The sequence below is a fragment of the Felis catus genome, chromosome C2, assembly GCF_018350175.1.
Source record: "Felis catus isolate Fca126 chromosome C2, F.catus_Fca126_mat1.0, whole genome shotgun sequence".
Taxonomy (NCBI): domain Eukaryota; kingdom Metazoa; phylum Chordata; class Mammalia; order Carnivora; family Felidae; genus Felis; species Felis catus.
The window spans coordinates 153187171-153209285 of NC_058376.1; the positions used below are offsets into that span (position 1 = coordinate 153187171).

Consider the following 22115-nt stretch of genomic DNA (forward strand, 5'->3'; position numbering starts at 1 on the left):
TCAATTTTTCAAAGCAGTTCAATTTAATCTTCAACAGTTTTACGACCTTTTGGGCGACATGTCCTAGAACAGTTTACACAGCTGATGGCAACAATGTAAGGAGAAGGATCTTTTGAAGGGAAAACCCAACACCGGGCTGAGAAAAAAAATCCAATTTGAAGAATGAGGCCTCTTGGTAACAAAGAGAAGGGTGGAGGGAATAAAGGTGAGAAGTGTCAAATTCTTTGCTCCTAAGTAACTGCTTGATAATCAGGCTCTTAAGTAAACAAAGTCACTCTTGAAAACATTTGCTTGTTGTGTTTGTGTGACAGTGAAAAGAGGGAGAGCCCTTGCCCCATGGTCAAGATACTGTGTTGGTAGGTTCCTCCCATGTGGGAAGGCTGAGTAGATTAATGGATGAGCACACAGACGTTAAACTCAACTGACTGGGTTCAAATCCCGGTTCTGCCACTTATTATTCTGTGATGGGGGCAAGTTACTTCACTTCTCTGTTTTAGTTTTTGCATCTGCAAAATGAAGACGTGTACGTATAGCCACCATAAATTTCCTATGAGGATTAAAGAAGCATTTTGTCGGTGTCTTTTTTTAGGTTTATTTATTTTGAGACACACACACACATGCAGAATTCAAGGGAGGGACAGAGAAAGAGGGAGAGAGAGAATCCCTAGCAGGCTCTGCACCATCAGCACTGAGCCAGATGTGGGTCTTGATCTCACAAACCAGGAGACCACGACCTGAAGCTGAAATCGAGAATCAGATGCTTAACCCACTGAGCCACTCGGTCGCCCCCAGTAAGTCAGCACCTGAAGCAAAAAAAAAAAAAAAAGTTGGCCTCATTCCTCAAACCTGAAAAATGAAATTATTAAAGCACAAGAAGAAAATGTGGGAGGGTTTATTTTATAATCTTGGAGTAGTAAAGGCCTTTCTAACTAAGTATAATACAAACCCAGAAACCATTGTAATAAACAACGTTGAATTTATCTATGTAAAATTTTTTCCTTAACACTGCATGTCAAAAAATGCTATGATATAATGAAATATTGTGCAATGCATTGCTCGGGAGTCATCACATGAATCTTATGTAATGTTGAGTAAAAGAAGACAAGCCAGAGAACGGATGCTACGTGAATTCATGGAGGCAAAACTAAACTATGGCATTGAAGGTCAAGGAGAATATTGTCTTGGGTGTGGGAAAGACATTGCAACAAGGAGAGGAAGTTTGAGTGGAGATCCTAGGGTACCTTCAGGTAGTACTGTGTCTTTGCTGTTGGCAGTAATTACATGGATATGCTTGAAATACTTGTTTTCTGATGGAGTCTGTTGGTGAAGTGCAAAATCAAAATGCACTACAGTGTATACAGCCTGCTGCCTTTAGTGTGATTAAAAATTGTATTCATAGGGGCACCTGGGCGGCTCAGTCGGTTAAGGGTCCTACTCTTGGTTTCGGCTCAGGTCATGATCTCACGGTGTGTGAGTTCGAGCCTCGCGTCGGGTTCTGTGTCTCCCTCTGCCCCTCCCCTGCTCATGCTCTGTCTCTCTCTCTCTCTCTCTCTCTCTCTCTCTCTCTCAAAAATTTTTAACCCCCAAAATGGTAATCTCCTCTGGTTCAATATGATGTGCATATATATTTGTAAATACATAGGTATTCCAAAATACTCCTCAGAAGACACATAAAAAAAAATACAAAAAACCCCCAAACCAATGACAGTGATTATTACCCACGAAGGCAACCAGGCAGCTGCAAGTTTCGAGGCCTCTAGTCTCAGCCAAAAGCTCTGCCCACCCCCACCTTCGGGCCACGCTGTGTCTTTAGCTTCCAAAAGTAAAGAGGCATTTCTTCCCACAGAGTGCTCTCACCCCAGACCACGCACCTGTTCAGCGGCTTCCCCCAAGGGGTGTGCCCAAAGACTGGCATGGCAGTTCGGGGCGGCTGGTGGCTCAGGCGGTTAAGCTTCCGGCTTCAGCTCAGGTCATCATCTCATGGTTTGTGAGTTCGAGCCCCACATGGGGCTCAGTGCTGACACCTCCGAGCCTGGAACCTGCTTCTGATTTTCTGTGTCTCCCTCTCTCTCTGCCCCTCACCAGCTCACACTCTGTCTCTGTCTCTCTCTCCCTGAAATAAATAAGCGTTGAAAAAAAAAAAAAAACTAAACTAAAAAAACCCCCACAAAACACCTGGCAGTTCTTGGTTCAGCCTCCAGAAGAACATCACCTTGGTGATGAGTGTCCTTATGTGTGCCCTGTACCCTCAGCCTTAGCTCTGTCTATATTCCCAGGCACAGTATAATTGTCACCTTGATCATGGGGCACTTGAAGGATGAGAACATACATATACAAACATGCAATATTCTGAATATACACACTGTATTTGTTTCAGACTTGGAGGCTTACGGTTCATTGCAGACTCTTCTTGCAGAAATCAGGCTCAGCAAACAGCCATCTCTAACTGTCCCAGGAGTATGTGATTCTAGAATTCTATTCTTCCCCTTTTGAAAGGGCATTATTCAGAGTCCACTGGCCTTCTACTTGAACAGTCTTTGGGAGAAAGAGTCTCTGTTGTATCTATCCCCATTACGTATGAAAGAATTGCCTGTCCTCCGGGGCCACGGGGCGGATGCCAGGGTGAGCCGTAGCTCAGCAATGTGGGGTGACTGTGAAAATATTGACACTTGACAATAGGCCCCAACCACCAACTGTGACAACTCAGCAGCCGGCCCAACCCAGACAGGTGATGCACGCAGCCGAAGGCAGTTGTCGCCAACCTGCTCCAAGAGTAAGTTTCTGTTGCCGGACAGCTCCTCTGACCTCCACCCCAGCCAACTAACAGAAGCAGTGATTTATCTGGGACTTACAACCAGAGTCACTCTTGTGGAGGCAGGTGGATTGTCCTCCGTAACCTGCCCTTTTCCCTATACATGAAACTTCCCCACAACCTCTAGATGGAAGACGTTAGCTTTCAAGGAAGGTGCTATTGGAGGGACACTAGGTAAGAGCTTGTGACACAAATGTGCTGTCATTGCCTCCTGGTCTCCGTTACTTGTCCTGGTGTGCCTGGACTTCAGGGTTGCCTATCGAGTCAAGTAGAATTTGCCTGTTTCTCAAACGTTTTGCCCCAATGCCCATTTTCTGATACTTCCGTGTATCAGTCAGGGTCCACTCGGGAAAGCATAGCCCATATCTGGTGTGGGAAACTAGTTATATAAGTGTTGAAAAAAATCAAAAAGCCAGAGAACAGACAGGCAGCAGAGAGATCAGCAAGGACAGGAGGCGGTGTTACGAGAGTCCGGGAGCGGGACCGGAACCCCGAAAGTGGTGTCGCTTCGATGGAGACACTCCTCCCCTCCCACCCTCAATCTGCCACCACTGCCTCCCAGCCTGGGAACTATCATTCCAGGGTCAGCCCTTTGCAATATCAAGAGCGCAGAGCAGCTCTGAGAACAAACTGGAGAAGGACTGGTACGCTCCGAGAATGCCATTTCTGGGGCACCTGGGTGGCTCAGTTAGTTAAGCACCCGACTCTTGATGTCGGGTCAAGTGGTGATCTCCTGGTTCGTGAGAGCAAGCCCCAGGTTGGGCTCTATGCTGACAGCACAGAACCTGCTTGGGTTCTCTCACATAGTGCACATTCACAGGGCAAGGGAGTCAGGTGCTGTCACAAAGGCGGGACCAATGACCGCCCGGTGTTCACCAGAGAGGGTCTTTGGCAAACACATTTTAGGAAACCGGCAGTTGTGGAAGGGAAGGAGAGTAGGAGAGAAGAGAGTCCAGGAGCAGGGTGTTTTGGGTGGAGATTAGATAAGATGGGATTCGCATTTTTACCAGAGAAACTTGGTTGTGGTTTAGAGCATGCTGATGTGCACACAGATCTCTTGGGGATTTTGTTAAACTGCAGATAATCAGCAGGCTGGGGTGGAGCTTGAGATTCCGAGTTTGTAGCAGACTCCTAGGTGATGTTGACCACATGGGATAAAAGCAAGGATCTAGGCTCTTGGGTTTGTGTAAATGCTGATGGCAAGGATCCAGGAGGGAGAAGGTGTCGATCCAGAAAGAGATAAAGGGATAGAAAAGGTAGTACAACCTGGGGGTCCCCCAGATCTCTCTCTTGCTTCAAGTCTTTGGATGGGACCCAGGGACACGCCTTCTTCCAACCTCCAACCACCCTCCAGCCTCTCTTCTGGCTGTGCCGTTGTCTCAGCCACACTTTAACTCCAGGATCAGCAGACACCGTTGTGTGTGTGTGTGTGTGTGTGTGTGTGTGTGTGTGTGTGTGCATGCACGCACACGCATAGACTTATTGCCAATCAACCATCAACCCCCGGATTTGCCAGAATTATTCCACCAAGTTGGAGGCCACTGTCAACTGTCCAGTCAACACGCATCTGTGGCCTCCCCCGTATTTACCTCTCTCTCTCTGAGCTTCTATTTTGACCCAACGATGTGGTTTTGGAATGCATGGGCAGCTTATTCCTGGAGTCGGCCACCACGAGGCACAAGTGCAGGGGCTCTGCCCTCTTCCAGGATATGTGGAAGCTGTCCCAGGATGAGGAGGGGTAAAACCTTCATTGCCAGGGAAGCCACCATGATCCTGGAGGAGAAACTGAATCAGGCCCTTTTGGATCTGCATGCCCTGGGTTCTGCCCTTGCAGACCCCCATCTCTGTGACGTCCCAGAGAACGACTTCCTAGATGAAGAGGTGAAACTCATCAAGAAGATGGTCAACCACTTAACTCACCTCCACAGGGTGGCCAGCCCCCAGGCTGGGCTGGGCGAATATCTCTTCTATAAGGCTCACTTGCAAACACAACTAGGAGCTTAGAGGGCTCAATGGCCCTTAAAGGGCCCCTTTGGCATTCTCCCTGGTGTCAGGACTTCTGCCTGAGCCTCTCTCTGCAGCTACAGAGAAGATTTTTAACCACCCTGGAGCCCTCTCCCAAGCCCTGGACCAAATGGAAACAATAGAGGTTTTCTTGCAGCAAAAAAAATAAGATTCCTGAGATGGGGTGGGGGGAGATAAGATGCTAGGCATAGATGAAGGGATAGGTTTTATGTGGTAAGAGATCATTTGTGAAAACAGAACAGAGCAAGAGAAAACGGATGCAGAAGTAGGAGGTTTAGCATCCAATAATTTTGCAATATCCTTTTGATCAGTGTTAAAAAGATCTCAGTTCATATAGGTTTCTTGAGTGTGGTTTCTTTCAGAACCTTTCGTGTACTATATTGATATGCTAATGTGAACACGCATTGTGAATCAATCAGAGGTTTCCTAATCATAATCGACTACAAACCCCCTTTTCCTGGATATTCCAGGGACTCACATTCTGGAAAAGAAATCTTGGAAAACACTGACCTACCCAATATATGCCTGGACTTTTCTAGTTATGGAATGGAGACTATAGATCTTATGTGACAATGACTTCATAATGATATTGTGAAGGTAAGTTTGAAAACTATACGCTGTATCTCACAGTTAAGTTCTCAACGTAGAAGTTCAATCAGGGACAGGCATAAATTCCATCAACGGCAGCGTCCAGAGAGGTTCAATCAGGGACAGGCATAAATTCCATCAACGGCAGCGTCCAGGTCGTTATTTGAGAATGTGGCGCAGGTTGTCGTCCCGGAGACCTCCCGGGGTGACATTTACTTACCTTGCCAAATTTAGCAAAACTCTCAGTCCTGCAGGCTCTGAGACTGTTTCCTCAACACATCCAGAGCAGACATCGTTCAGAAGCAAGTGCGCGCGCATAGCACCGGTATCTCAAGATAGAGACATAAACTAAAATGTATTAGTTTATAACAACGGGGCTATATCTGCCACATGGGCCATTATAACCTTGTTCATTCACTCAAGAATATTTATTGATTGCCTATTATATGCCAGGCTATGAAATGTTTGGCTGCAGAATGGATCAGTACCAGCCTCTTGCCTGAATCGTCGTTTCTCCTCTGGCCACAGCTGCAGCCCAGCCTCCCGCCCCCACGCCCAATCATAGCCTGATAGAGGAGGCATCTGACTCGTTCTGGCCCCGTAAGTTGGGCATCGAGACGGGTGATGTCACTCACTCTGGATGCAGGGATACAGTTCTGAGAAGTGAGCTCTGGTCTCATCAGTAGGATCACATCCCCAGCACCCCCAAGCGTTCTGATTATTTGGCATTTGCCTCGTCCCTGGTCCTCAATTCTGATTCCGGTATGCCGCCTCCTACCTCATTCCGCCTCCTCCTCTGCGGACTGTCGATTTGCTCCTCCCCTCAGGCCGGTGGCCAGCATCCAGCCACCCTCTGACCCGTCTACCTGGATTTTGCTCATCCTGGCTTGCTATCTTTCTACCCGGCTTATTGCAACACTTTCGGGAGACTCGATCAATAAACCTCCTACTCGCCTTTCAAGTTCTGAGCCAACCGAGAGATCAACAACAGGACTTGGGGAACAAAGTATCAGCCATATAACTGATAAGAGTAAGAGGGAGCCAGTGGCACATTGTACGCCTCATACACTTGTTAATAACCTTCGCTGCCGAATTAAACTATTCGGCAGAGCTGGAGGCAAGGCATTCTACTCCAGCCTCCGAGCCCTGATGATGGTCCTAGGGCTCAGGTCGGGCAGCCGTCCCCAGTGACAACCGGGAGGGTGGACTGTAGCTAGGATCTTCATGCCCCCCCCCCACCCCCAGAAGCAGATGCTGAGACCACGACTCAAGGGTAAGTAGTTCATCTGGAACCTAAAAAAACACCAGTAAGAGAGGAAGTGAGACAGTATTGGAAAGACAGCCAAAGGGGAGCTTGGACATTATCAAGTCACCTACCATGGGGACAACTGGAGCTCAATCACGATGGGGCACCAGGAGCCAGGGTAGACCCGTGCTCGGCTATCCCACCCGAGGGATGAGGAGCTTTGGTATTTACACACTAACTTCCACTAATCATTGGTTGAAGGCCGGTGGGGGGTGGGGGCGGGGTGAGGGGAGGGATAGTAATTCCTGGACACCCAGAGCCTACTCAGGTGAGCCAAATGGGCTTCGGTGGCCAGAGAACAGCCCTCAGACAGAGTTGCAGTGCCCACAGTTGGAAGTTGGGCTGGTGTGCACTGAGGGGCCATACGAAGAACACCGCCAGGATCTTCTAGCCTTGGGATTCTGTCTTTGACCCAAGGAGAAGAATCTGAATGAGAAGCTCCTTAGTCTCCTGCTCAGGGGTGACTATGACTTAGGCTCACACCACTTCCTCCTGCACCAACGCCCACCACGGCCACTCTGCCCTGGGGACCAAACCAGTGATGGAACAGGTCCTCGGGGCCGTGGAGACCTGACCTGAGCTAGACCAGCCACTTTGACAGCAGCTGTCGGGAAGTCAAGGAGAGTGAAATCACATGCTTGTGTTATCTGAGGACTTTCCCCCCAGACGAGAATTAACCCCTGATCAAGGAAACTGAGGAGGAAGGTAGAGATGTGTCGCTTTCCATCACAAACTGTGGGGATAAAAGAAATGTTTCTAAAGCAGCAGTAATAACGTATGAAAAAAACCAAAATATTTTGATACACCATGCAAGAGGAGACTGAATCATATTCTAGTCTCTTTCTGGAGGGCGGCATTGCAAAGTTGGCGTCGTAGGAAGAGGCAGCCAAAGAGTAGATGGACGTAAAACACAGGAAAGCGTGAATTTACACCCTCACTTTCTTTCTACTTGGGCACAGAGGCCACATGAGACAGTTCTGGCACAGCTCCATGTTCTGTGCAGAGTCACCAGGCCTCTTGGACATTCGGGCACTTTATCTAGGCCTTATTCACTGGGCTATGTGCCTTTCTCCCTCAGGGGCTGCTGTCTGAGCCTTCATTGTCTCCCCCGCCCCGACCCGTGAAACTGAACATCTCCGGAGTTGGTACACAGCCGAGCCGGGGATGGGTAGGGACCAAAGGTGTTCCCTAGCAGCAATCCCAGAAGACCGTGAATTCCCAGACTCTGGATCAGCAGGGGGAGGGGTGGGGCCTAATGACTGTGCCAAAAACATTGCTTCCCAGCTCATGCCTGCTTGCCACCAGGGTAGTAGGCACTGTAGGCAGTTCAGTTAGGCCCCTTTATTTAGTGGCCAGTCTGGAGCTGCTGTGGGTGCTGGGACTTTCTGTGCTCTGTCCTGGGGAATTGCCCTCGGCCGATAGGCGCCACCTCCCTGGATCTCCCTGGGAGGATTTTGTCGCCACTCCCCGTAGGCCGGCAATGATCGACCAACACTGCAGAGGAAAACATCAAGGCAGGGCAACTGTGTGTTGTCTTATAACTTACTCTTCACAGAGCCATCCAGCGGAATTTTCTGTGATGATGGAGATTCCTCTCTCTGCTCTGTTAATATGGGAGGCAGTAGCTCCCACGTGGTTACTGAGCACCTGGCATGAGACAAAGGAACTTAATTTCTTTTTTTTCTAATATTTTATTTTATTTTATTTTTTAATTTTTTTTAACGTTTATTTACTTTTGAGACAGAGAGAGACAGAGCATGAATGGGGGAGGGTCAGAGAGAGGGAGACACAGAATCTGAAACAGGCTCCAGGCTCTGAGCTGTCAGCACAGAGCCCGACGCGGGGCTCGAACCCACGGACCGTGAGATCATGACCTGAGCCGAAGTCGGCTGCTTAACCGACTGAGCCACCCAGGTGCCCCTCTAATATTTTATTTTTAAGTAATCTCTACACTCAACATGGGACTCGAACTTACAACCCTGAGATCAAGAGTCCCATGTGCTGCCTGACTGAGCCAGCCAAGTACCCCAAGACTAAGGAACTTAAGTTTAAATTTTAATCCCTTTTAATTAACTTAAATGTAAATGGCTGCACAGAGGTGGTAGTTACCTTATAAGATTATGCAGATCTAGGGCCTCTCATGGATCAGGCCAAGACTTTACCCGAGACCACATCCTTCCTTGCCTCTTCCCTTTTCCTATCCAATCTCACTCCCTCCTTTACTGGCTTGTCCTGAGATCACAACCTCAATAAATCACGTACCCTTGAACTCCTATCTCAGAATCTGCTTCTAGGGAACCCACTGAGGCCTTATGTTACAATTACCCAAGAGTAGATCACAGAAAGCTTAAACCCTGCATCAAAAGCGCACATACGGGGCGCCTGGGTGGCTCGGTCGGTTAAGCGTCCGACTTCAGCTCAGGTCACGATCTCACGGTCCCTGAGTTCGAGCCCCGCGTCGGGCTCTGTGCAGACAGCTCAGAGCCTGGAGCCTGTTTCAGATTCTATGTCTCCCTCTCTCTCTGCCCCTCCCCTGTTCATGCTCTGTCTCTCTCTGTCTCAAAAATAAATAAACGTTAAAAAAAAAAATTAAAAAAAAAAAAGCACACATATGAAGTCAGTACCAGTCAGAACGTTTTTAGCAGAAAATAGAGAAGAATCTCTAACTCATCTGGCTAAACCGCAAGGAGACACCTGGGAAGTCCAAGGATAAGACATCTCCGACAATTCCGTGACTAAATGGCATCTAGCTGCACTGTCACCCTGGTGGGCAGCCTTCACCTTTGGACTAGCCTCTCTCTCGTTGTCACAAAGTGGCTATCCCGCTGCCAGCCTCCACATCTGGACACAGCCACATCCAGAAAACGAAATACCATCTTCCCCAGTGTGTCTTTTTTTTTTTTTTTATATTTATTTACTTTTGAGAGAGATAGAGAGAGAGAGAGAGAAAGAGAGAGAGACCACGAGTGGGAGAGGGGCCAAGAGAGAAGGAGACACAGAATCCGAAGCAGGCTCCAGGCTCTGAGCTGTCAGCACAGAGCCCGATGGGGGGCTCGAACCCACGAGCCATGAGATCATGACCTGAACTGAAGTCGGAGGCTTAATCCACGGAGCCACCAAGGGCCCCTCCAGCACATCTCTTATTAGGAGCAAGACATTCTTTCCCACAAACCTCCTGCAGCTTTCTCCTTAATTTTTATTGGTCGGAACTGTATCACACGGCCATGTCTAAACCAATCCCTGAGAAGGGGAATGGGAAACCCGTGATTGCTAGACCAATCAGGACGAGCCTGTGGGTCTGTGGCCAGCCTCTCCTGAAGCACATGGCTGAGCAGAGAAGGGTGGGCACCAAACACAAGATAGCATCTGTGTGTACGGGGTGGGGACTGGTTAAAATGGATGTTAGCGAGACAACCACAGTATCGGTTACAGGTTTCTTTCGGCCAACTTCTCCTACAATGTGTTCTGTGAACCACCTATGTGGAGATCATTTAGAGGGCTTGGTAATATGCAGATTCCCAGGCCTAAGGTATTGTGTGATCCACCAGGAGGGAAGGCAGGGTGAGACAGAGACCTACTGCGTTACGGTCACCCTCAGATGGTTTTCCTGCTCACTAATACCGAAGAACCACTCACTTAAGCCGAAAACCAAAGATCCGCCTCTGGTCCCTTTGTTACCAGTCTCCCCAGAAGGGCTGTCGCGCATGACCGGGCATGGATGCCTCTTCCGTCTAACACTCTGAGTGACGTTCAGATGACAAGAGCGCCTATCAGTTGTACTTAACATGCATTATTAATATGACTTTCAGCTTCACTTGCTGAGTCCACGATTCCTGTTACGACACTTCATGAAAAATGAATGTGATAATGGCTTCCCCTTTATGGGCTAATATATTGAAACACATCAAAGAAGACATAAGTATGAAGTTTATGGAAAGCAGCATCTGGGACCGGTTTTTTAATGCGGTGAAAGGTCTCAGGGGTGATTCTGATGTCGGAGAACAGCTGCCACCGAACGCAAAGGCTAGCTGTTTAAGTTCTGGATACCGCTAAACGGTGTCTGATATAATGTTCAGTCTCCAGTTAACTGACATCAGTCGCCAGGGGAAGAAAGCCTGGGCAGTGACCGGCCTTACGTCAGAGGCAGGACTTGTTGCCTGAGCCACTAGACTCAGTAGGGATCAGCTCCGGATTACCGATTGCGAATAATTTGCCTCTTTCCGCCAGGTGCCTGCTTGAATTTTTCACTGGGTGTCTAAAAATCACTTCGGACTCAATATATCCAAAATCAAACTCTTGATCACACCTGCACTGTGGATGTTCTTATCTTAGTTTTCCTCCCTTCCTGTTTGCCTCTGCTCCTTCCCTCTGCTGCAACCCATCACCTCCCTAATTCAGTGCTTTGCCTAAGTCCTGGCTTCAGTCTCTGCTTCTGAGGAAACCCCAGCTAAGATGGGTGACAGGAAAGGACCAAAGATGTCTTAAGGTATTACTAGAACATTATTTCAAAGAATTATGAACATAGGATGTAGACAGCACAATTAATATATACTTAAAAGGAAAGCCATGATTAAAGACGCCCAGGAAACTGGCAACAACATTTACATCTGGAAAAAGGAAGGGAACCAAGGGAAGGATTGAGAAGAGAACTTAGTCTTCACTGTGGCCTTTTCTAATTTGAATGCTTTGTCTGGTTAAAAATATAATTACCTATTGTATGTATGTATGTATTTTAGAGAGAAAGCATGCATGAGCAGGGGGTGGGCGGGAGAGGGAGAGGGAGAGAAAGAGAGAGAGAGAGAGAGAGAGAGAGAGAGAGAGAGAGAATCTCAGGAAGGCTCCATGCCCAGCCCAGCATGGAGCCAGTCGTGGGGCTCGATCCCATGACTGCGAGATCATGACCCGAGCCGAAAACAAGAGTTGGGCACTTAACTGACTGGGCCATCCAGGCGCCCCAATAATTACCTATTTATTTTAATGTTTATTTATTTTTGAGCGAGAGAGAGACAGAGACAGAGTATGAGCGGGGGAGGGGCAGAGAGAGAGGGAGACACAGAATCGGAAGCAGGCTCCAGGCTCTGAGCTGTCAGCACAGAGCCCCACACGGGGCTCAAACTCACGGACCGTGAGATCATGACCTGAGCTGAAGTCAGACGCTCAACCAACTGAGCCACACAAGCGTCCCTTTTTTATTTTTTTATTTCATTTTTTTAAATGTAGGTAGACATAGTGACTCTGAGATCAAACACCTGGATTGGACCATCCCACTATGGGATTTGCCTTATATCTGCATTTGGGGGAGTGTATTCCTCATTCCTAGAATCTCCGCTTGACGTGATAGACACAATTGGTTTAAGTTGCTTTGTAAAGAGAGCCCAAGTATGTACATACTTACTGGACTTGGTGAACAGAGTAGCAAATAAGAGAGGATTTGTCATAGGTAAAGCTCCATGGCTCCAAGGGGAAAAAAGGGGGTATTTCACAGCCCGAAGGTAATGAATACGATGTTTCTACTGTGGTTTTCACTGTGCAGTCTTATCATTCTTAAGGGTTTTAGGTCTTTGATGTGGAAGTGATGGAGGGCTTGGAGGATGAAATTACCAAGGAATAATTAGACCATTCTCCACAATGTATGCTGCAAGTTACTGTTTCCCAAAGGGTGGATAGGACACACAAATCTCTAGGGTACAGGAGGTGATTTTAGGTGGCCCCTCACCTTTCCTAACTGGTCTGCCTTTCATGATGACTCATTTCATACGTGCCCTTTGGGGGAAAGGATTTTCTAGTTCTGGACAAGGCTAGCAGAGACAAATATGGCAGCAGGACTACTGACAGTGATTGTTCCTTCTGCTGATACAGGCCTGGGGAGAGGAGGCTGTGACCCACACCTCAATCAGGGTCAGAGATGAGCGTGACCTCCCCATCCCAGCTCATGGATAGATGGGGGTGGGGGCGGGCAGGGGAGAAAGTAGCATGCTGCCTACATTCTCTGGGTGTGTCGCTTAGTTGGATACAGAGAAAACATTGTCCTAGACGATGAAGGAGGCCAGTTATCAAGGATAATTCTCTATATGTTATAAGACTCAAGGCAATCATACACCACTCCACAACGCATTTAAGTAAGTTTAGTATTAGCTGAATATTGGGGAGCCCAGTGGCTCAGCCAGTTGAGCGTCTGACTCTTGATCATGGCCCAGGTCATGATCTCGAGGATCATGGGATTGAGCTCCATGTTGGGCTCTGTGCAGACAGCATGGAGTCTGCTTGGGATTCTCTCTCGCCCTCTCTCTCTCTCTCTCTCTCTCTGCCCCTCACCCCCCTCTCGCATTCTCTCTCTGAATAAATAAATGCACTTTAAAAAATATCTTAGCTGAACACATTCCCTAAAATTATCCTCAGGCACCTCCCCACCTCCTGTCAAGCTACCCAAAAGGCCCAGGGCCGCTGTGCTGGTTTCCCCGTGTTCCGGTGTTAGTCAGTCAGTGTGGCCTCCATACCTAGCTGGGTTTCTGGCTGTTGTGTATCTCAGACTGGGGTTTCTGTTCAACCTTGGCGGACTCTCTTGGGCCCTGGCCTCAGGCCTGCTCCTGTCCGTTTTTAGCCAAAGTTAAGCGGGGATGGTGAATGGGCTGCAGCAACAGAACAGGAATGGTGAGGCAGGGGCAACGAGCAAGGCCTCGAAAGAGCCAGATATTAAGAGGTGACCAGCCATTGGGTGACAAGAACAGCAAGATGGTTGAAAGTAACCAAACAGACCTGATGTATTTATCAAGTCTGCAGGTAACAGCAGGCGGTGCTGGGTTAGGCCACAAAGCCTAGACTCCGAAAGAAGTCAGTTGGCTAGAACGTGAACTTAAAACATCAACATCCTGTTTTAAAGTCATGAAAGTGCTTTTGGTTTTGGTACCCCCATGCCATGAGCACTGATGGAAACCCCTTGGCTTGGGAACAATTCGAAGTGAAAAACTTAGGGGTTAGATTATCACAGCCCCAGGGTGAGCCTAGACTATGGATCCTGGGCTAAGGAGATGGGATGTAATGGTCCCCTCAAATTCTACAGGTCAGACCGCATCTGGAATATGTGGGTTCTGGTCTGGGTCTTACAACTAAGACAGGATCATAGCAGAAGGGAGACAGATCCCCTTTTCCTGGGTACCCATTCCCCACATGCTGTGACTGCTGGCTGCCACCAGCTCCCGGCTGTACCCTGCTCCTGAGAACCGCTTCACTCAGGAATGTCGCTCCTGGCTCTCTACACCCCTGGAGCCAAAAGTCTGAACCACTCATCTTGTGGTGAGATCTCTGTGGTGCTACTGATGCCCCAGAGCTACCCGGGGTAACAACCTGAGCCTCGTCGCCAGCTGAGACCACATACTTGCTCAGCGCCGTCCCCTGCCCCATCCCATAATCCCTCATGTCCCTACAGGTGTACCCCTGAGAACACGCCTCGAGTAAATCACTTGGACCAGAATCCCGGCCTCAGACTCTGCTCCTAGAGCACCTGACCTGAGAGAGAAGCACAGAACGGTGAGGGTTCTGCAAACCATATCATGAGGAGGGATGAAGGAGGTGAAATAGTTAGTCCAGGAACAAAGAGGGTGGAAATATGATAAGCAACTGTCTTCAAATATGAAAAAAAAAAATGAGACAATAGCAAAAGGACAGATTGCACGGAAATTAGACCAAGGCACAATTTGGCTCAGTATCACAAAGAACTTTCTAATACTCAAATATGTACAACATAGGTATAGGCTGCCTTGCAAATCAGTAACCTGCGTAGAAAACGCTCACTCAGAATCCAGAGGACCGTTGGGTGGGGTGTAAGAGGAGGAACTCTGGGCATTGTCTGATGGGTGATCCCTAAGACCAAAGGCCAACAGTCTAGTTGTTATTATTTGAAGTGGCCACAAGATGGCAGCAGCAGAGAGTTCCCCAAAAGACGGTTAAATAAGAAATTGTCGTTTCCGCACATTTGATTCAGATCTTCAGACATTACAGGAGGTGTCGTATATGCCGTCATAAGCCCTTAGAGATTTATGACACACAAAATTGCAAAGGAAAAACGTTTTCCCCAAACTGCATATTTTACTATTGGAAAAAACAAAATCTCAGAGGTCTAAAGAGGTAAACCCTAATCATTAAGGTCACAGTGAATCAGGATAAGCACACGTCTTACATTCTGATAATGACGTTACTTCTATCTTGTCACACGGGTTTCTAGGTCCAGTTATAGTGTATCTTCCAGGGGAGGAGTCTGTGTTTGAAACAGGCTCAACAGCGGGGTATATGGCAGGCCTCAGCCTGTCTTAGCCCACGGTCCTCACAGAAAGAATTCTCTACATTGCCAGGCCTCTTCTTGCGTCCACCTCAGAGTCTCCTGGGGGCCTGACACAACTCGATCAGGGAACCCAAGTAAATCTGTGATTCCACGGAGTGAAGTTATATCAGAGTTTGTTGGCAACCCTGAGGCCAATTAACCTCACCGGGCCCCACAACCCTCCATGTCTGGTCTCCATCTGTGGCAGCTGGCCTCTGCGATGACCATCTTTCCTCTTGGTTTCCTCGCTCTTGTATTGTTCCCATCCATGCTGCACGGTAGCTGGTCTGTGTAACCAATAGGAGACCGTAGACGTGATGATATATGTCTTCTGAGGCTAGAAGGTGAAAGATGTTGCATCTTCCACCATACTCTTCTTGGATCACCCACTCTGGAGGACACAGGCTGACGTACTGTTAGGACATTCAAGCAGCCCAATGGAGAGTTCCTCGTGGGGAAGAACTGAGGCCTCCTGCCAACAGCCAGCACTGACTTGCCATCCACATGAGTAAGCCATCTTGGAAACAGGTCCTCTAGACCTAGATAAGCCTTCAGGTGACCACAGCCCCGGCCGACATCGTAACTGCAAACTCACGAGAGGCTCTTGGTCTGAATTACCCAGCTATACTGCTTCCTGACCCACAGAAGCTTTGAGACTGTGTTTATTGTTGTTTCAAGCTAAGTTTTATAGTACTTTATTATGTAACAATAGACACCTAATACAACACTCTAAACGCCAGCTTCCCTGCCTATATACACTCTCTTTTCAAACATTTTCCTCTCTTTTCTCTGGCTGCTGTCCTCACCATTTTAGTTAAGTGTAACAAACTTTGAAATGCAACAGATGTTTTCCAACCCTTGTGTTACGGAATCTCTTTGCTCCCAATGGGGAATCTTCTGGAGAATTCCTACTCTCTGGCTTCCATGACCCTAAACCACCCTGGTTCTACTGATTTTTCTCTTTCAAGTCTTCCTACCTCCTTCTCCTTCCTACCTCTTCTGTCACATGCCGTACGAATGTGGATGCTGCCTCGGAGTCTATCCTTGTTCTCTTCTTTTGACCCCGAGCCAGCTCTGTGGGTCACTTTGCTGCTCCTTTGACCATCACTCTGCAGACGACCACCCAATCCATCGGTCCAGCCCACATCCCACTTGTGAGCATGGCACCCTCACATCCACCCGCCTGTAGGTAGCCTTATGCTGGAGCCCACTTACGGCAGCTCCTGAGAACCAACGGCACACTTCTCTTCCCGATCCCATGTTTAGCATTGTCACACTGGTAGCTTGAAATCGGCCACGGTGGGAGTATTTACACCATGGTTTTCAACAAATGCTACTAATCAGGGCTCTATCAAGAACCAGTGGGTAAACATTATCAGCACATCACTGTTCAACTAGATGCTTCTGCCTTCTGTGTCCCACAAACACCTCAATTCAACATGTCTCCAATGGAGTTTTATTTTTCCATTCATTTATTCAAAACTATTTTTTATTCAAAATATTGCTTGCAGTTTTCTCGGGTTCTGGTGAAGAAGAAACATTCTGTGGCTTCCGTAAACTTGCTCTCTGTTGGCGTAGACAGAAGGGTAAATGGGCAGTCTCACTGCCATGGTAAATGCTCCAGCTCCAGTAAGCACAGGGGGCTCAGGGGGCACAGAGCGGGGAAGACTTTAAAGAGGCTGTCTCGGGGCGCCTGGGTGGCTCAGTCTGTTAAGCGTCTGACTTCGGCTCAGGTCACGATCGCACAGTTTGTGAGTTCAAGCCTGGCGTCGGGCTCTGTGCTGACAGCTCAGACCCTGGAGCCTGCTTTGGATTCTGTGTCTCCCTCTCTCTCTGGCCCTCCCTGCTCATGCTCTCTCTCTCTCTCTCTCTCTTTCAAAGCTAATAAACATTAAAAATTAAAAAAAAAAAATCAGTGTGAAGGCACAGCACCCCGTTTAGACAACAGCAAATGCTTCAGATAGGGATGGGCCCGGCATGAGGCAAGTAGGGGTCGGCCCACGAAAGCCTTTATAAGCCTGATAGTTGCCTTGGACTTCTCCTGAAGGCAGGGGGAAGTCGTTTAAGGGTTTTAAGCCGAATGCTGTGACTTGATTTGCTTTTTGGAACATTCACTGCCGTTACAGTCTTGGAAAGGGGCTAAATGGGACCTATTATCTCCTTTGAAAGTCTTTCTTCTCTTGGCTTCTAGGAAAACAGAGACTCTCCAGTCTTTTGCTGATTTCTTGTCTTGTCCTTGACCTGTTGGTGAACCCAGAGGCTTCTCCCTGCCCTGTTCCCTGTGATCTACCCCCAATACAGCAGCCAGAGTTATTCTTTTAAAACATGAGTCAGGTCACGTCATTCTCTTGCTTAGGACCCTCCAATGACTTCGTATTTCACACAAAGTAAAAGTCAAATCTCTTTGAGGCCCGACACGGTCTGCCTTGTTTATCTCTCAAACCCCGTGTTTATTCTGAACAGCCACTCTGTCCTGCACACACTAGAAATGCTTCTGCCTCAGGGCCTTTGCAGGGGCTCTGCCATTTACCTGGAGTCCTCTTTGCCCATAGATCCCATAGTTCCGTCCGTGACCTTTTTAAAATCTTTTCTCACAGGTCACCTTCTCAGTGACACCCTCCCTAACTACTCCGGGGTGGCTCAGTTGGCGAAGTGTCCGACTTCAGCTCGGGTTATGATCTCGCCGTTTGTGGGTTCAAGCCCCGGGAGGGGCCCTGTGCTGAGAGCTCGGGGCCCAGAGCCTGCTTCGGATTCTGGGTCTCCCTCTCTCTCTCTCTCTCTCTCTCGGCGCCTCCCCCGTGTGCGCTTTGTCTCTCTCTGTCTTTCAAAAGTGAATAAATGTTTAAAAAAATAAAAATAAATAAATAAAACTGCAACACTTCCTCCCATCCTGTCGCCCGTTCCCCACTCCGGGAGGGGGATGAGGGTGCTCCAGACAGAGTGGGCCACAGTCACAAGTGCACAAAGGTGTGAGGAGCAGTGTGTGTGCCGTGGCCTGGGACTACTTTTGTTTTTAATTAAAAACATTTTTTTAAACATTTTATTTATTTTTGAGAAGGAGAGAGAGACCGAGAGCGAGTCGGGGAGGGGCAGAGAGAGAGGGAGACAGAATCCGAAGTGGGCTCCGGGCTCCGAGCTGTCGGCACAGGGCCCGATGTGGGGCTCGAACTTACTGAGATCAGGACCTGAGCGGAAGTTGGACGCTTAACCGACTGAGCCACCCAGGCGCCACCCCCCCCCACCACCGCCCCGCCTTTTTTTTCTTTATTTCTTTTTCTTTTTTTCATGGTATGGGAACTAATGTGGGAAAGTCAGGCTTTAAGAGGATAAATCCTCTCAGATACAATAAGTCCTAACAGACTCTGTGGAATCCAGAACTTCTAACTCCCAGACCAGCATCTTCCCCATCATTCCCATCTTCTAGAACAGTGATACATAAGATTATTTTGTTTTATTTTATTTATTAATTTCTTTTTTTTTTATTTTTTTTTCAACGTTTATTTATTTTTGGGACAGAGAGAGAGAGAGAGCATGAACGGGGGAGGGGCAGAGAGAGAGGGAGACACAGAATCGGAAACAGGCTCCAGGCTCCGAGCCATCAGCCCAGAGCCTGACGCGGGGCTCGAACTCACAGACCGCGAGATCGTGACCTGGCTGAAGTCGGACGCTTAACCGACTGCGTCACCCAGGCGCCCCTTATTTATTAATTTCTTGAGAGAGAGAGGGAGAGAGCATATTGGGGAATCATACAATTACATTTTCAAGTCTGGTTCCTTAGGCTCACTGGGTACTTCCCGGACCAACATTCTCCTGTTGAAGCAGTATGGGCCGTACCTGTATCTAGTTTCCAAGGATCTTATTAGAAAGGGAAGTATTTTATGTCATTGTCCAAACTCTGCCAGTCACCCGGGTCCCTGCCAATTGCATAATGTTGTGTCTCAGACCACCATTTCCCTTTTAACACAATAGTAGAATTCTCTGCCTCTTGGATCTTTTCTTTTATGATATCTCATTGGCTTCGTCTCAGGTATAATGTCTCTGGTGATGTCAGGCTGGGCCTCAGGGGCGTTTCTGAAATGTAACTGTGTTTTGGGTGTGGGTGGCTGCGCATTTAGGGACGATCTGTGGCTTTGAATCTTAAGTTTAATTTGTGATAATAATTGGTAATCAACAATTTGGATTCATAGAATCAAATTTTATTGACAGTAATAATAATAATAATAATGATAACCATCACTTACTGAGGGCTTGTTATTGGCCAGCCACTACATTAAATTGAAGTAGGGACTGCGTAAGGAATTCGCTCCCACAAAGTCAGTGATGGAGGCAGGATTCAGACCCAGGCAGACTGACTCAGGAGTCCCTTCTGTTCTTTGACAATCACCACCTCCTCATATTCTCACCTCCTCCATAGTTCTTGTTTCCCTTCATCGAGGCTCCCAACTTTTTTGCTGCCTCAACTCACTAGACGGGTGATATTGCCCAGCAAGACCCACTCCCCTGGCCCGTTCCCAATTTCACCCCCAGCCCACCTGTGCCGGCTGGCTCTCCCTCCATGTGCAGCTCTCACGGATCATGGCCCAGCAGTGGATCCAACAGCATTGTGGGAACAGAAGAAAGATGAGTAGCAAAGGGCTTTCCCACGCCAGCCCCACCTCACGTCTCCCACTTGATTTCTCACGCTCCCTCCCGTGACGTCTGCCTTGAACCAGGCCAAGCAGAGTTCTTGAGAGGCTTTGCTGATACTGTCCTCCTCACCTGGAGTCTGTCCCACATCCTTTGCGGCGGTACGCTGGGTCAGCTCACACCCCACATTTTCCAGGAAACTTTCTGCACAAGGCAGGGTTCTTGGGTTGCCAGCAACAGAAACTGACCCTAAAAGGCCTTACTGGAATGATATGGGAAAGCTCACAGAATTTACAGAATCTGAGGTGGCAGACCCTTGAAAGAAGAGGAATTTGGGTACCTACGGAGTCCGGTAGCAGGAGTTAACCGATGGTCCTTTCAGGGAACTTCCCTCAGGCTAGATTTCCTACCCTTATGTTTCTGTGCTCAAGATTCAAATTCCTGGAGGAAAGAGGATGAATGGCCTGGTGGGTCACTTGGTCACACATACCCCTTGGCCACAATCCCACCAAGACTGTAGGCAATGGGTTGGGGCAGTTTTGTTTTGGGGGGGGCGGGGGGGGCAGTAAATCAAAGTGCCAACCAGAAGAAGTGGGGAGGGAGGCTGAGCAGATCAGACATGAGGCCCACAACCTTTTCTTCATTCTCTCAAGCCTCAGACCCACATTGCTGTCTTCCCTCCCTCATGATGGCCTCTCGCCCACCTGTCTTACCTTTGGTCGTCATTTAAATCATGTGCAGCAAAACCACTATCAAGGCCATCATCGGTCTTGTTTCAGAAGCATGTATGTTGTCTTCCTCCAAAGTCTGGAAACAAGCCAAGAGCTGAGGCTCCTAATTCCATATGTTTGCTCAGAGCCTCACCATCAGTCAGGTAACGGCTGGGTGACCTGGTGCATGTTGGGTGGAAGAACAGGGCACCGAGGAGCTGAGGGGCTCTAGGTAAGTAGGAAGATTTCCCTGGGGAGCCCTTTAACCCCCCCCCCCCCCATGCACCTATCCCGAGGTAAGAGCAACCAGTTCAAGAAGCTCTGGGGGAATTTCTGTAAACCACGTGCAGCTCAAGGCAGCCTCCATGAGGTCACGCTCCTTTTGACACATGGTCACGTGTGCTTCTGACAGTGTCCCCGTCAATGGATCTTCCTTTATGCTTCTTTTTCTCAACTGAGTTTTTTTGTTTAAAGCCTTATGAAAACAACTGACTTTCCCTTTGCTAACCTACAGTTTGGGAACGAGCCTGGACAGAAATTCAGGACACGTGCATCAGGGGCCAGCTCCGCCCCTAACTGTTCAGCTTGGTGTTCGTTCATTCATTCATTCACTCAAGAAATAGGTATTTAGAACCTACTGTGTACCGGGCGACGCCGGGGACGTAGCAGTGACCAGAGAGATCAAGATCCTACCTGCTGGAGCTTATATCCCCCATCTGGGTCTCCATGTCCTAGAGGTGGGAGGCCTTCATCAGCCCTCGTGGCTTTTTCAGACCTATCGTTCTAGAAGTATGTGAAGGGAAGACAATTTTCTATAACTTGCTCAAGGCAAAGGGGTATTCAAGTTATCCCAAGGGGTGAAGCGTGGTGGTGGTATTTGGAAACAGTTCAGAATCTTGATGAAAAGATGGAGAGAGACAGACAGACAGACAGACCGACAGAAACAGAGACAGAGAGAGACCACATTAAAAAAAAGCTCCACAGGGGTGCCTGGGTGGCTCAGTCGGTTAAGTGTGTGACTTCGGAATCATTTCTCGGCCTTTTGGCTAAGATCAAGTGTAGTGTCTGACTCCGGCTCAGGTCATAATCTCACAGTTTATGAGTTCGAGCCCCGCGTCAGGCTCTGTGCTGACGGCTCAAAGCCTGAAGCCCCCTTTGGAGTCTGTGTCTCTCTCTCTGCCCCTCCCCTGCTCACACTCTGCCTCTCTCTCTCTTTCTCAAAAATAAATAAACAATAAAAGAAATTAAAAAAGAAAAAAGCTCCACAAAAGTTTGATCAACGCCTTAACCCCAGCCCCTAGAACAATGCCTGACACATAATGGATGTTTAATAAATATCTCTTCAGTGGATGAATCACATGGGAAAAACCAAATGGGTGGTTGGGAGAGAAAATTTCCTCACCATGACCTCAGGTCTTTACGTACACCTTTTTCCCGTCTTAGGCACACCGTTCCTCCAAAGTAGCCTTTTCTGTAACTTCCCCACCTCCTCAGACATTTGGGCTCAAGCAGGGTGCCGAAGTGAATTGTGGCATCTGCTTCTTCTCACTCTCCATGGTGCTAAGAGACTCTGGCTCATTTTGCCTAGAACCCAGGGCCTTCCCTCTTCTGACAGGAAGCCTCCTTCTCCTAATCTTCCTGCTCCTTCCTCAGAGAGGAGAAGGTTTGCTTCCTGGGCACTGAACACGATCTTCCCTAATGGGTTTAGGCCTAGGGTCACAGATTCCAGTG

The 22115-nt window shown here is 48.3% G+C and overlaps 1 pseudogene; it reads left to right on the plus strand.

Annotated features, from left to right (window-relative positions):
• The first annotated feature begins 2577 nt into the window (after nt 1-2577).
• On the plus strand, nt 2578-4910 carry LOC123380064 (annotated as a pseudogene).
• The last annotated feature ends 17205 nt before the right edge of the window (nt 4911-22115 follow it).